Genomic DNA, 16,059 nt, shown 5'->3' on the forward strand with positions numbered 1-16,059 from the left:
GCCGCCTCTGACATACAAGTGTACTCTGAGGGCGGTGTTTATGTAAATTCTAGGGTTGGTGATGTCACTAACCCTGGAGGAATGTCATGTAGTCCCTACCAGCCGTTTGTTGTAGTCCTTAAAAAGGAATTTCTTAAAAAGCAAATATCTCCCTTTGCTTTGAACTTTGAGCGTTGGAACTTTGCAGATGTTGTTTATGCTCAAACAGCAACATTACACATTAACTAAAGTTAGAAAAGTGAAATCATAATCATCCCATAATGTTTTTAAACATTATGATTCCATGTGGTGACAATTTAAAAAAGTAAATGCTTTTAAGTGGCACCAATAAAAATTCCTCCTCTTAAATAACTTCAGATGAATTTATCTTTTTGTGATGCCACTCACTTACACGCAGCATTTAAAACCTCATTAGAACATTAAAAACCTCAAACGCTATTAAAGTCCATTATATATATATATATATATATATATATATATATATATATATATATATATAATACCCAATACCTTCCCTCACTACTCTGCACAGTGAAAGCGGCACCAAACTCTCATATGAAGGTAGAAAGTGGGCACACGCTTGTTCAAAGATATCAACAGATATCAACCTTAATAGTAACATACCAGCCCCACGTCTCCTATTAAAATATCAGAGAAGGTCGAGGCTGGACGCCTGGCCCATCACACAGAGGTTATGTTGACTCTCTTCGGACAGCTCAAGCAGGTCTTGTCAGAGTAAACTGCAGGTTTGTTAAATGCCCTTCTGAAACCAGAGCCTCTGATGGCTGTGTACTCATGCTTTATTCAGGCTCTGCCAGTCCAGCAACAAGTACATCTGAAACCTGTGACTAAAATCACATAAACAATCCATCCCGACTGAAACCAGCAAGCCATTCTTACTCCTGCACCTAATCCTGTCAAAAGACCATTCAGAAGAATGAAAAGCCTAATATTCTTATTGCACATGAGTGAATGTCACAAAAACGGTCATATTTCACAAAACAAATTTAAGGAAATAAAGCAGAATTTGTACCATTAGGTACATCTATATTTTCATCTATAAAATCTTTATTTTTGGGGGAAACGTGCTGAATACTGTAAATGATTAGACTTTAATTAAACCATTCTAGAATTTTTTTTAATAAAAACAGAATTTTGGAAAAAAATATAAATGGATTTCATAGGGCCCTTAAAATTCCATTTTTGTTAAACTTTTAATAAACTGTTGATAAATTGTCTAAAAAAAATATTTTATATATATGCTTATATATGCTTTAATAACTCAAAATTTGCCCTTAGAGTGGAAGAGGTTAATAACTAAAATTTAATTTACACTAGAAGAAATGTGTGCTCATGCTTGTCCAGCTTTCATGCTTGTCACTTGCATTTTACACTTTTTTTGCACTATGCAGTTTATAAGACTTTCTAGAATTTCTCCAGTCTGGATCTAATTCAATGTGCAGTTAGCAGTTCCTTTGTTTGTCTAAAATTTGATTTAACCATTTAAACGGAAAGCAGAACAATTAAAACAGGGGGAAAATGGAATATGGGAAAAAATAAAACAGATTTCAACGTCACAACGTCATGTTTGCCGTAAACAATAATTGTTTGTAAAAGCTTTATTCAGTTGCACAAGGGCTTAGTGCATGAATCAAACCCAACCAAATCAGATACGAACTGCTCTGGTGCTCTGTGTGGAAGAGAACACTGAAGAACAGGTAACAGGAGCCGATGTGACTCACGGTGTGCTGGATCTAACCAGACCAGGGAATTTCATCACATCCCGTTCCTGCCCGACCAGTCCGACCACTTGAGGAGGCCAAGAGAGGCCTGTAGCGTTTAACATTCTCCACCTGAGTGACACCTGAAGCGACCAATCCGTCCAGCTCTCTCCCTCTCGGCCCACAGCTTCAACTGAACAAACTCAAAGAACTCATTGTGTGTCGTCCAAGACAATGGAGACTGTATTGCATGAGAAGCCTCGAAGAGATCGCCGTTCTACGGACCAGTGCGTGCAGTGGAGCAAAAGAAGTCCGGCTAATGGAAAATTACCCCGTGGCACCGACCGCAGAAGTGCTTTGGTTGCTTTGAAGCGAAGAGCAGCTCCATCAGCGTACGGGCCGGGACCTCGCTGTGAATGAAGCTCAGATCAGTCTCAGACTTACCGAGGGCAGGTGATTTCTGCTCAAGCACAGCGAGGGCTTCTGTCGGGTCGAGAATGCTGTAGCTTCGGGTCCAGTACACCCTGTGCTACTGCTTTTATCCCAACAGGGGGCCCAATCTGGCCCCATTTCTACCAAATGAGGAAGGAAGGATCATTTCCTCACTGAAATCAGTCATAGTGAAGTACACTACATGAGAAATTCAGGTTATTGTTATGGTATCTATGCCATAAAGTGATTATTTCTGAATGTGATTGTTGTTGTTGGTGGTACATTTTACCAGCATTTCCTTTAAATACAAAAATGAAAGATTTGAATAATATGCAATATGAAAATTATTTTCAAATGAAGCATTTTCTTTACAAGGCAAGATTTGGTCTTCAAAATGCCCTTCTCCAAAAGGTACATCTTGAAAGGGGGGGGGGGGGGGTACACGGCTACCTGGCACATAAGTAAATAACTAGATGCGAAATATTGATCTGAGATTAAATATTTGATTAGCTCTTTAAACACAAAGTTTCCACGGAGAGAGCAGTTGCTAGCGCGGCAAGTTCAAACTAGACGGACATTTAAAGGTGCAGTCTGTAAGAACGACAGCTAGTGGTCGACATTGGTACTGCAGTCCAAATTCAAAATATCAGAGATCTTTATTTCCCCGCCCCCTCCTTCTCAGACTCGACGCTCATGCGGGTTGCCAGTTTGAGAACACGCAACAGGAACGAGCGCAATTGACAACGAAAGCCAAGGAGACTTGCATACTGTAAGTTAACGAGTTGATTTATTGGCGTTTTACTATTCTCTCGTTCATAAACATTTTTAGATGGATAGAGGCTTTTTAGGTTGTGTGTAAATCTGCAATCTCTGGCCCAGTTTGTTTGTTTGTTTGTCAAATTGGCATCCAGGATGTCGAAATAGTATTGGGTGAACTGGGAGTGGGCGGAGTCACACAGACCAAAACAAAAACCGACTGACAACAGGAACGTGAAAAATAATAAGTAAAATAACTAGCTGTAGAACTTAGCATGTTTCTTAAATATCTGCAAATATATTATGGTATTTTTATGCTTTAGTAGAGTAAAAAAAGTTACATACAGCACCTTTAAGAGATACGGTAAACAGTCATACCACTTATTACACAGCATTCCACCACATAAATAATTATGGGGAAAAGAGATATTGATCTGAGATGAAATCTGAGATGGTTTAAAATCGTTCCTGTTTGTTATCTTATAATCCAACAGTGCACTAAACAATCGTCGCAAAATGGCAGCACGTTTGTAGGAAACAATAGAGAGTGAGTCCACGATACTGGATGGCATAATTAAATAACTGTTAAATAATATTTTATTAGCTCAACAAACGCAAAACTTCCATGTGGAAAAAACTTTCCTAGCAAGAGTAAAGCGCTGATTTCAATAACCCGGATGAGCCTGCGTTATCTGCTTTTAGTGGTTGTTATCGAGGAATCACATACCGCTGGATTGAGCGATTGACCAATCAGAATCAAGTATTCCACAGAGCTGTGTAATGATACTAGGCTACATAATACATGTGAAATGTATGCTATGATTTTTCTTGTTTAAAAGATAAAGCTTTTATTCAGCAAGTAGCCTACACATTCAATTTATAACAGTAAAGATATTTAGGTCTATGTTACAAAAGATTCTTATTTCAAATAAATGCTATTCTTTTCAAAGAATGCTGAAACAAAAACTGTATCATGGTTTCCACAAAAATATTAAACAGTTTTCAACATTGATAATAATCAGAAATGTTTCTTGAGCATCAAATCATCTTATTAGAATGATTTCTGAAGGATCATGTGACACTGACGACTGGAGTAATGATGCTGAAAATTCAGCTTTGATCACAGGAATAAATTACATTTTACAATATATTCAAATAGAAATTGTTTGTTTTTTTGTAATTGAAAAAAAAAAAAAAAAAACCTGTAAAACCCCGTTTTTACCGTATTTTTGAAAATCTACAAAATTAGATTACTTTGTATCAGTTGTGGTCTGATCATATTGTAACATAGAATGAAGTTAGTGTAAACGTTCCCGAGAAAGCTTTGCACAATCACCATTTCAATGGAAAAGGGTGTGAGACACACACACACACACACACACACACACACACACACACACACACACACACACACACACACACACTGTGTGGGTCTCTGAGCCTGAACGGCTGAGGATCGTCCACTGATTGAAGTCAGAGAAGGAAACGCACCGCCATCCCTCCTCCTCCTCCTTCTCCTCAGGAAAGGAATGCACATTCTTCCCACGTTACTCTCGTCTTATCTGAGGGAGGGAGCTCTTGGAAAGCACAATATGTGCTTGTGCTGCTTATGTGCGCGTTCACATTTGAATCATCAGTGTTGAGTCAAACGTCTGCATCAGCAATCTTCAGCTCACAACACAGGGCTGCCGTTTTATTACATCGTCTTCATGCATTTAGCAGATGCTTTTATCCAAAATAGGAACAAAAGCAAATATGTCAGAGCCTACAATATTCATAATATACAATGGCAGGTTTATTAGACAACTAAGCAAGCTAGAGAAGAGGAGAAATGCAGAGAAATGTTATGACGGCCTACACTGTAAAAACATTCAATTAAAATAAATAGTTTATTGGGGCATGTTTTACAAGAAAACACTAATTCAGTTTTTCTACTGACTAGCAATTTCTGCAGTTTCAAAATAAATACCACAACAAATTGTTCTCTTCAGTGTAGAAAAAAAGCACATTTTGCAACAAAATTGTGAATGAGTACAGGCAGAAAATGCATGTCGAAATTCAGCTAAAATGACGTACATGACAAAACCTATTTCATGAGCTCTGTGAATAGAAACGCTCTGCCCACAAACAAACCACAGGAAACATCCTGACCTCACCTCAGTCACAAAAGCAACACTCCGCATTACCGTCAACAGCAACACGGCGAGCGCAGCGCAGCACGACAGGGCTTGGGTTACACAAGCATGCGAGTGAGCCATGATGCAGCAAACAGAACAGATTTGGTGTCAGCGAGGAGCCTTCAGTAAGCTCTCCGTTCCTGACAGCGAGCCAGCATCTGAGCGCACGAGAGGAGACCCTCTCAACCAGTCGGATCTGCGACTGCTCTGCTTCCGGGAAACCAGCATCAGAACCACTGCTTTTCTTGCGGTTAACGCGCATGCAGCACGTTACGTGTGCAGGGTATCGAGAAGACATCAGTGTGCCACAGGTCACAGATTAGCATGCGGCTGTCCTTGAGCGTGAGGGTGACGATGATAACCTGGCAGAGAATTAAAGCACTGTGCTCAAACTACAGGTCCTGCGTTCTGTAACTGCGTTAACACTGATGATAACACTCTTATCCTGATAATTAGCTTCGCTATCAAGAAGCTTAGAGCACTGAATCACCCCTTTCACATCTGACACTTTCATAAAGGCCTCTTGTATGAGGGGGATAGTTAGTTCACCCAAAAATTAACCTTTCTTTCTTTCGTGTTTCTGCGGAACATAAAAGGAGGCGTTTAGAAGAATGTTCACGCTGCTCTTTTCTATGAGAAAGTTGAATTTTAGGGTGATTTTTGTCTATTTTGGAGCTGGTCACTAAATATTAGAGTCACTGTCTAACATATTTTGTCCCACAAGAGACAGAAAAGAGTTGTAAATGACATGAGGATGTTGACAGGTTTATCATTTGGTAAACTACACTAAATAAGTGGCTGCCGTAAGTTTTTAAGTACAATCAACTCGGATGTTTAAGTCATTTCAACTTAAATTACATTAAACTGACATTAAAAAATGAGCTGAATCTTGTATAACTTTGTATAAATTTAAAACAATTGCTTAACTTATTTTGATTAGGTAAAGCAATGTAAAAACATATGTTGTCATAACTTATCGATCTTTTTTTTTTTTTTTTGTACAGTGTAGATGAGATGCAACATCTCTTCACAGTTCTTCTGTATATCTGATAGAAGTGTTTCCCAGATCCCACAGTCTAAAGCCACGGTCACACTAGACTTTGAGCATGCAAAACTATTTCTACAGACAATGCAATCATTGTAATGTGATGTTACACTCTGCAGCCTCTGTTTTTAAAACAATATTCAACATATAATATATCAAATGTGTAAAAATATGCCATATATGACGTATAAGACTTTTACTGGTCACACGTCTTCACGTGATATGAATTTTAAGGGCAGAGTTCACCAAACTTGAACTTTGGAAAATGTAAATAAGTATATAGTGTGCGGTGCTGCGTGTTTCAGAGCGAAGCGAGCCGGTGTTTATAAAATCTTGGTTCACAGTGGCGCAAACTCCTGAGTTTAACACGCATTTTGGGAACACAACCAGTTAAGGCTGAACAAATGTGAGACCACAAACATGACGATAAAAAAAATCATTGTTCCTATAGTTCAGAGTGCTGCGATGTGACCAAGATCGTACCGACTGCGAACACAGGAAGTCTCGCAACATTTCTAAACGTGACTTTAGAGTAAAAAAACATGACAGACGACGGGCAAGAAGAAATGGCGATAATAGTGTTTGAACGGTGTGTTTACAGAAAATTTGTGGGGGAAAAAAGAAAAAGGTTTGAAAATGTTATATATTTCAGATTTGAGATCAGTGCGGCCCTACACTCTTAACACACATCATACCACAGGAGAAACACACATCACACCACAGGAGAATCTGATCAAATAACTTACAGATCCATCAAGATAATCTGGACTTTACCGAGGATTGTGGGAAGGGGGTGAATGGGGCCTAACATCGGCTTGGTCATCTTGTAGTGTGTGGGCTGTATTTTCACACTGGAATTTCCAACATTTCCAACAATTTTGTGGACAGATGGTTAGCATTTGACTTGATTAATGGGACACATTTGTGAACCTGTTTTAACAGAAACTGCGGTTTTCTTCCAAAATTAAAGTTGAGAAGAAATGAAGACATAAGTATTGTAATTTTAGTACAAGCACTGTGTAAAGTAAAATAATGAATATATACTTCTTATGAAATATACATTTTTCATTTTTAGTGCTGTTATATTGCAATAGTAATATATTGGGATAATAATAATAATCACAATAATAATAATAATATTAATAACAAACACTATTATTATTATTATTACTTTATTCAAATTGTTTGGCATCCTAATGTGGACAGAGACACTATCACAAATAAAAAGATGTTTGAGTCTGCTTTAAAGTTCAAGTACAAGTCAACTCAAAGAGTTCAAAGAGACCATTTAAATTGGTCAGTGAAAAGGGGGTTGGAGCTCTTAATTTTAAACTCTCAAACTGAACCTGATTGATGCATTTAACTTAAAATAAACAACATTTTCTTCTGGGTGCATTCCCCCGTTAACCCATAGACGGACCGATGTTGTTCACCCCCCACAGTCTCCCAGAATCCTGTGGGAAACACTTTGAAAATAACTGCAGATGTGTAATGACGTCAACAATGACGAGCTTCAAGGAATTTCGCAATGTTCTTCCTCTTACGACACTTGCTGATAGGTGAAACTGGCTGGCAGGTTTCAACACACTTTGAAAGTCAAGGGTTCTCATTAACACCAGCATTGTGTTCCTGTAAAATGAGATCCCGGGTCTGAGAGCAGATGGTCTGAAGATACAAATGCCTCTATTAGCATAAGCATTAACGATGCTTGAGACTTAAATTATGATTAGCATTATTCTGCATGTTGATAAGGTTCTCCACACGCAGTGGTGTTGGTTCATTTTAAAGCTACATCATACTGAATGGAGCTTCACTCATGCAACTAGGGGAAAAACACCAATCTGAGGACTAAAACAGCTTACTTATATAGACAAATCTATACACAATCTATACAAGTTATATAGACAACACACAGTGTTGGGCCATTTCTGCCATGTTGAAGTTTTTGTGGTTACCATTGTGCTGAAGAGTAGAAGAGTACACTGTAAACAATTATAGGATCAATAAGGTATTATGACAACATTACATTGCTTTAACTCATCAAAATAAGTTTTGATGTAATTTTTTTAAAGTCAGTTTAATGTCATTTAAGTTGAAATTACTTAAACATCCAAGTTGACTTTACTTGTCACCTGAGGCAGCAAATTTTTGTACAGTGTAGTATCTGTAATTAGGTTTGTCAGTGGCTACATGAAAGCATACTACGACACTGGCATTGATAGAGTCAACAAAATATTTTACTTGTTCATTAAATTTTCAAGCTAAATAAGTTACATTTAACATGTGCTATACTAGATTTTAATTTGAACTGAAATGCATCAGATTAATTGGGTCCAGCCCAGCGCCACCACTCAATTATGTTGAAATAAGTTGTAACAACTTAATTTTATTAAGTAATCAACTTTTAAAAAAATGCATTTATGCTACAAATGATTAAAGTCCCCGTGAACCGGAAGTTGCAAACGACTTTTCTCCAGTGCTGTGACGTATTTCCCAGTGAAACGGAATATTGAACAGAGGGCAGGGTTTTACTCTAGCGCTCCTCCTCTCCATCTCTCGCTCATAACAGACTAACGGTTTGAGGGGAGTGGTTAAGCGTTGCCCAAACCAATTCCTCAAACCTACGTCATCAGAGAAGGTCCTCCAATGCAGAGGGGAGGGGCATTTTCAGATTTTGATTAAAGATTACCATGGTAAAAAAAAAATTTTTTTTATATTTTCTTGCACGGATTAATTGTTCACCACAAGACTAGTAATATGCGCTAACAAAGTAAATAGGGTCAATTTTGATTTCATGGGGACTTTAAGTTCATTACAAGTTGTCATAACTCAAAGATTAATGCAAACTGTTGCAAATGCAAAACATTTGTTTCAGTGTATGAGATATATATTTTAAGTCGGCATTAAAGTGTAACTCAACCCCTGGTCACAGCCTGACTCCACCCACTGGCAATATTTGAAAAATGCTGGAAAAGTGGGCGGAGACAGAGAGGATGAACCGAGGGCGGGGCTGAGCGTGCACCTGAGACCCACAGTGACGGATTGATTGACAGCTGTCAGACTCGCAAAGATGGAGAGTGACTGGAGTGACGCCAGTAGGTTTGCAACAGAGCGGTCATTTGAAGTAGAGGACTTTTCTCCCCCACCTTCACTTTTTTAATGTAAATGAATGAGATTTATAACAGTGTTGCAGACTATCGACATAAAATAGGTCACTCTATATCTGCCAATAATATGCCTTAGTAAGATGATATTTAAATGCTTAGTTTATAATCAAAGCTCTGTAGTTTTAAAACATATAATGTAATGCAATACAATGATGATTGAGAGATGAACAAATAAATACCTTCGCTTTTGTCCAAAGAGGCAAGAAACAACACGAGAAGTGCTCAAAATATGAAGTTCAGGCATTATTCAGAGTAGCATAAGCCCGATAAGTGAAGGTTTAAAGGAAAAAGGATTTTTTTTTTTTTTTTAGGTTAAGTGCTCACGGAAGAGAAGGGTTTTCAGCTGTCTTTTGAATGTTGTCAGGGATTCTGCATTCCGGATGAGGGTGGGGAGAGCATTCCACCAGCAGGAACTGTGAATGAGAATGTTCTGGAAAGTGATTTTGTGGCTCTCTGTGATGGAACCACGAGACGTCGCTCGTTGACCGATCGTAGGCTTCTGGTAGGGATGTAGACTCGTAGAAGTGAGTGAAAGTAGGAGGGAGCTGAACCTGTGATAGATCTGTAAGCAAGCGTCAATGCCTTGAACTTGATGCGAGCAGTGAGTGGTAGCCAGTGCAGAGAGATGAACAGAGGAGTGACGTGGGCTCTTTTGGGCTCGTTGAAGACGAGACGAGCTGCAGCATTCTGAATCATTTGTAGAGGTTTAGTTGCACATGATGGAAGTCCAGAATGTAAATGTAAATGTAAATGAATCAATGAACAGCACTAATAAAGCCCCCGTCTTACAGATCATTAACTAAAAACAATTCACCCTTTCAGGGCTTAACATTAACCTTTTTACTCATTAGCCACTGTCGCTAGTGATTTCCCAAAGTTACTAGCCACTCAGCATTTTCACTGGCCACAATTTTGACATTGATACAATTGGGAAAAACTGCCATATAGATATTTTAATATTATCTCATATAATTTGGCAGCAGGTGTATTAGGCTGCTGTCACTTTAAGACCTGATGCACGGATCCATTATACTGTTACACGTGTGTTTTCTTTCTCAACTGTTTACGTTCTTTTAAAACATATGACTGTGTTTACATGAATATTCGCAAAGGCATTTTGACATTATTTTGTGTGTATTTGACTGTTTAAGCACAATAAGCAGCAAAAAATAACTAATTTTAGTACTTAGAGGTGGCTTTATGTGCCGCACTTTGGGTGTGAGAACAAAATCTGCAGCAATGAGTAAAATTATGCGCAATACACACAATCCCACGCTGAAATGTAAGCCCTGTCACACCAACATTATTCATGCAGAGCAAATGAAATGAGTGAGTGAGGAGAGACAGATTTGTGTGTCACTCGCTGCAGAAAATGAGTATTGGAAGTGTTTGTGATATTTCAGGATCGTAATGTAGCGAAAACATTGCACTTAGTTTAATATTTCACATGCCTTTTTAAAAGACTACAATTGAAAAATGTATATGTTTGAATATAAAATGCAACCCGCCAAAGTGGCTAGTAGGAGTGACTGCGTTACACGCCACTGCTGAAATACACACACATTTGACGGGTGTTGAAGGTGCAATAGGTGATCTGGGAAATGCTAAATTTAGCCTGCTAGCATTGAACTATGCGATCCTACCCTCCCTGCAAATCGCCGTCCAAAACGAAGCCTCCTCCAAAACACATGAACACGCACAGACCAGAAGCGAGATGACTAGAGACGACGTTATTGGATTACATCATGTGTCATTCACCGGTGAGAAAACTTTTCAGTACAGTGAGCAACAGTAGGCTACTACAATAACGAACATAAATAACTGTTTGCCTGTCATATCTGGCATCTTGGGACCGAATGCAATGATTGAACAAACATTTGATGGTCCTACGCCTTCCACAGAAGATATATATTTATAAAAATACACTTAGACCGCTAAACATAGTGATTACTATCAGAATATGAGTAGACCTTCAACCAGCATAACAAAAAATGTTTCTGTAGAGAATCACCTATTCCATCTTTAATGTCAAGCCCTGCAACATTCAATAACATGAATGTTTCAATTTTTTCCATTTTTAATTTAGTTAAAATGTCATAACCGGATCTTATGGTGTTTTCTCTCTGCTTCTCCAGTCATTTAGTCCACTTAAACCCCATGACTTTCTTAAAATCGACTGCAAGCTCGCATTCAGATCTTCCTCCATCCAATCAATCAATAGTCCGTTTCACTTGGATGTGCTGTGCATCATAATGGGCCCGTTTACACCTGCTCACTTCATGTGTTTTCTGTGATCGGATAGCTGTCGGATCGTGAAAAGACCAGGTGTAAATGCCCTCCGAAACGCATTCGAGACGGGTTAAACTCTGACCACATCAAGTGTAAATGCATCTGGTTGTTGAAACCACAAATGTAAATTTGACTCCTCCCAACAATGCTAAAAAAATTAACGTGTGAGAGCGTGTTTTAGGCTATTTGTCATGTTATAGTCAGATATGACGACGCTACTGCAACAGCTGAGCATCTCTTCATCAAGCCAACACGCAAACTATCGCAAATCAAAGTCACAGACGCTTAACACACAATCATCTTCATTAAAAGTAAATGAAGCGGCCTCCTATTCTCCTATTGCGGTCTTTCATTTTGAAATTAGCTGATGATGATCAATAAAAAGCAGCTCATATCTGTTGCTTTCGGTGACGTGAACTCCATTAAATCTGCATATAGTGCAGGAACTGAAGATCAGATTTATATCCGTTTTGTGAAAACACATTTATGTGAACAGGTGTAAAATAGATCAGATAACTATCAGATCAGTAAAAATGCATGAAGTGACAAAAACAAAAACACTACTTCCTTCCATTTCAGCGCAACTTTAACTAACTTCCGTCTTGCGTCAAACACACTGAATTCAATGACTTATGTTCTCAAAAGTTGGAGTAAGAGATTGCAGAAAGCGTGCTGCTGGTTCTGAGAGAGATTCGCAGATCCCTGGCCAATCACCAGCTCCATTTTGGTGAAAAAGGGGTATGGCTGGATTCCCAGATAGCAGTTCATGAATGTGCTGTCGTAGACTGTGATGTCAGCATAAGTCAGAGAACTGGACACACACCAGGTCAAAGTCCATGTGCAGAAACGGCAGTGATATCTCACATCTCAGCCATTCATCCTGCGGCGTGACCTCCTTTACACGCGCCTATAAAACTGGGAATGTGAAACGGAGCAGACGCAGTCCTGATGAATGACAAGAATGGAGGGAAGACCTAATCATCCACAACAGAGAAGAGTACGGCCTACTTCAAAATCTTTATAACGTAATAAGTATTTTTTGTAGGCTTACAACAACCTTGTGCACAATCATTTGAAAGCACTGTCCAAATGAACCTTACTGGCGAGGGAACAGAGTTTTGGATGTGATAATGATTAACCGCTGAGCAACGCAGGACAGCTGGAACCAAAGGTAGCGGAGTAAACAGATAAGAGCACCCTCTCGATCTGTATCTTGGCAGAGCCTGGCCTCTATAAGGAAATGAGAAATGACTTCATCCCACAAGAAAACCCACTATAAATAAAGCGTGTAGTTTGACAGCAACTCCCATTCTGATGACTCATAACTGGATGCACTCGTTTCCCGATGTCATCAAACTTCTGAGAAAAGCCAAACCCTGAACATGTGGTTACGACAAAACCTATTGGTTTTCAATGGAAATCCAGCGTTGTTTGGTATTGGTTGGTATTTATGTAGATGTACAGGCAATATGTCACCGACTAAAGCCTTGTGTAATTATCTGATCAGAAAGTGCCTGATGTTCTACATGCAGACGAGGGCAGAGACCGTCACTTAAACCAGAGCTTATCGCTAAAGCCCAACTGTAAGCTTACTGTAATCATATTTGATACTTGAAGGCCTCTACATGATCAAAACTTTGCTGTAAAACCTGTTGCACACAATCCACTACAATCATGCTGTCCTCTGATTGATATTTTAGACTTTTTTATCAAGTAAAAGCAAAGTCTTTTAGTCTAATTGTGCAAACGTCCCCCTTCAGCTCGTGTCTTTCTGCTGAGAAACCTGCACTGATTTTTATAAAGTAAAAGAATAACTTTTATATAGTTAGTAAAATGTCTACTTGCTTAGCAATAGCAACTTACATACTCGATTAACCAAAGATCATTTTTAGAAACAAAATCATACTCAAATGTGATCATCAGGCTTTTGAGGAAGGTTTATTTGTTCATCTCTCAATCATCATTGTATTGCATTGCATTATATGTTTTAAAACTACAGTGCTTTGATTATAAACTAAGCATTTAAATATCATCTTACTAAGGCATATTATTGGCAGATATAGAGTGACCTATTTTATGTCAATAGTCTGCAACACTAAATCTCATTAATTTACATTAAAGCCTCAGAGTTTCATCTTCCTTTTTGACCATATAAAGATCAGCATCGGCACCAAACTGCATATTTCTGCTCAGTTTGGGCCTCTGAATAAAGCTGAGGTGTTTCCCCCCCCTCCATAGTCTCATTATATCATACTATATGAGTAAAAAGCTTGATCTATCAAATATGATAACAAAAACTAAACTGTTCTCGATTTTCTTTATATATGCATTAATTGCATAAAGGTTCAATAAACTATTCCACATCAAAACCTTCGCTTTTCTGATTATTATTTAATATGCCAAGTTGACAGACCCATGATGCCATTCTGAGATGTATGACACATTTGTTGTTATGTGACCTAAGAGATGATCATTACTGACCAGTCACTCTTCACCAAACCATCATTCTGGAGTGTGACAGCTACACACAATAATTGTTTTGAGTCACTAGATGTATAAGCAGACTGATGATTAAAAATGCCAAGTTCCTGACTTATGTCAAACTATGCCAACATTAACATGACCAGTCCTACCCATGTCCAACCACTAAAGGAATTACAGGCATGAATTACAGTTTACTGCATGTCATTTGCCCAATAATACCTCGAAACATAAGATATTCCTCTACTCTGGTGTCCATAATAACAGAGTACATGATAGGTGATCACAGTAATGGTGTATTTAGTGTTTTAAGTGTTGTGAATCTGTGGCAGGTGAGCTGCTAAACGGCTAGCTCAGCTAGCAACTCTTCAACAAACAGCCCAAACCCATAACCCAGATAACCAAAGCCAAACCCTCGACACGAAACACGCAAGACACACATTGTTTTTACACAGAAACCATCAGTTTGAGTCATTTTATCTCGCTAGTGGCTTGTTAGCAGCTGACTTAGCCGGATGCTACCTTATGAACTCAAAGACAAACAGTCAGTTAGCTGGTTAGCTGGCTAACAACAACACCATAAACCATCGTTATTACAAACATCAGCATTATTATTATAATAAGATCATCAGCCCGATCACCAGCCAGCCTCTCAGTTCAGACGGAGAGGTAAAGGTGAATCGACTCACCTGTTCAGCGGCGGGTCAGATGAACTGCTCGTATCCACAGATGTAACGTTACCCGTGAACCCGACCAGACAGATTCAGAGATTTACACGACCAGTGAAATAAAGTGTTATATTCCCCAGATGATGGCTTTATCCAGCTGGACGTGTGTGTGTGTGTGTGTGTGTGTGTGTGTGTGTGTGTCTCTGACTGACTGTTCGCCGGGTTCAGCCGTCAGTCGCTGATCTGCTGGTGGGCGGGGCTACAGGCTGACACGAGCACGAGCTCTCATTAATTATTCACAACATAAACAATTAGCCTGGGAGGAGCATTCATGACACCACTGTGACCGAAGTAATGTATAAATATAGGCTATATATACACAAAACACTAACACCCCCACTAATACTGCCTATTTACAATAGCCTTTCTGCTATAATTATGATAAAGTTGCTTGTTTTCAAACTTTTTTTATTGATATATTAAATTAATTGCAATTTCAGAAGTTATATTCTGTAGAACCCTATGCTGTGCTTTTCAATAATAATTATAGATAATAGTTAACATGTTAATAGCATTTTAATTTACAGTAGTCAACATTTGAAGAGGATCAAAAAAGTTGATCAAAGTTTCCTAAGACAAGAACGGCTATTGTTCAAAATTAATGTATAACTTTGATGAAAGGTTTTGATAAACTTCAAACGTTGACTACTGTAAATTAGACATATATTATTGTAATGTAGCCTAAATTAATAATAATTAGTCGAAATACTTGACTTTTTCACAACTATCTATTACTTCTGTTATAAAACTGTTAACTTATTCTAAAACATTATCCCCGTTTCATTATTCGCCTAGTTCATTATTGAGCTGAGAAAGCAACTTGCACTTATATATCTTAAAATATATCAGTGCCATTGGTTCATCTCAAGATACACACCATTCATTTTTCTATAAGGCACATTTATAAAAGCTGCTTAAATGTCCTAGTTAAGGTCTAATGCTGTCTGTGAAACCAGGCCGATATTGTGTTTCCAACATCTGACATTATCTATATTTTTTTCACTCTTATTTCACAGCAAATCTCCATTTTGGAATATTATATTCTTGTTCTCAAGCAAAACATAGTTTTGTATTAAAACATAATACACAGGAGTAAAAATGAAATGAGTAAAAGCTGCAATAGCTTCCAAATCAGCCAATTCTTGCATTTTTATTGTCTCTGAATTGGCTGATTTTGAGCACTACTCAAATCAAATCATCTAGACTTGCAAGAACAACAGTTAAAACCACAATGCAATGTTTTGAATCAGCAACACACAAAAG

General features: G+C 38.3%; 1 protein-coding gene across 4 annotated transcripts in view; it reads right to left on the reverse strand.

Annotated features, from left to right (window-relative positions):
• Positions 1-14,990, reverse strand: part of numb (NUMB endocytic adaptor protein) — a 65,268-nt gene extending 50,278 nt beyond the window's left edge. For 3 of the 4 annotated variants that reach the window (XM_079854339.1, XM_079854340.1, XM_079854337.1), the window contains exon 1: positions 14,758-14,990. The gene's annotated coding sequence lies outside the window, so the exon portion shown is untranslated. Of the gene's footprint in view, positions 1-5,065; positions 5,212-14,757 lie in introns of those variants that run through there. The other variant, XM_079854338.1, reaches the window with a different exon arrangement.
• Positions 14,991-16,059: the final 1,069 nt, after the last annotated feature.

This window comes from Squalius cephalus, assembly GCF_949319135.1.
Source record: "Squalius cephalus genome assembly, chromosome: 20".
Taxonomy (NCBI): Eukaryota; Metazoa; Chordata; class Actinopteri; order Cypriniformes; family Leuciscidae; genus Squalius; species Squalius cephalus.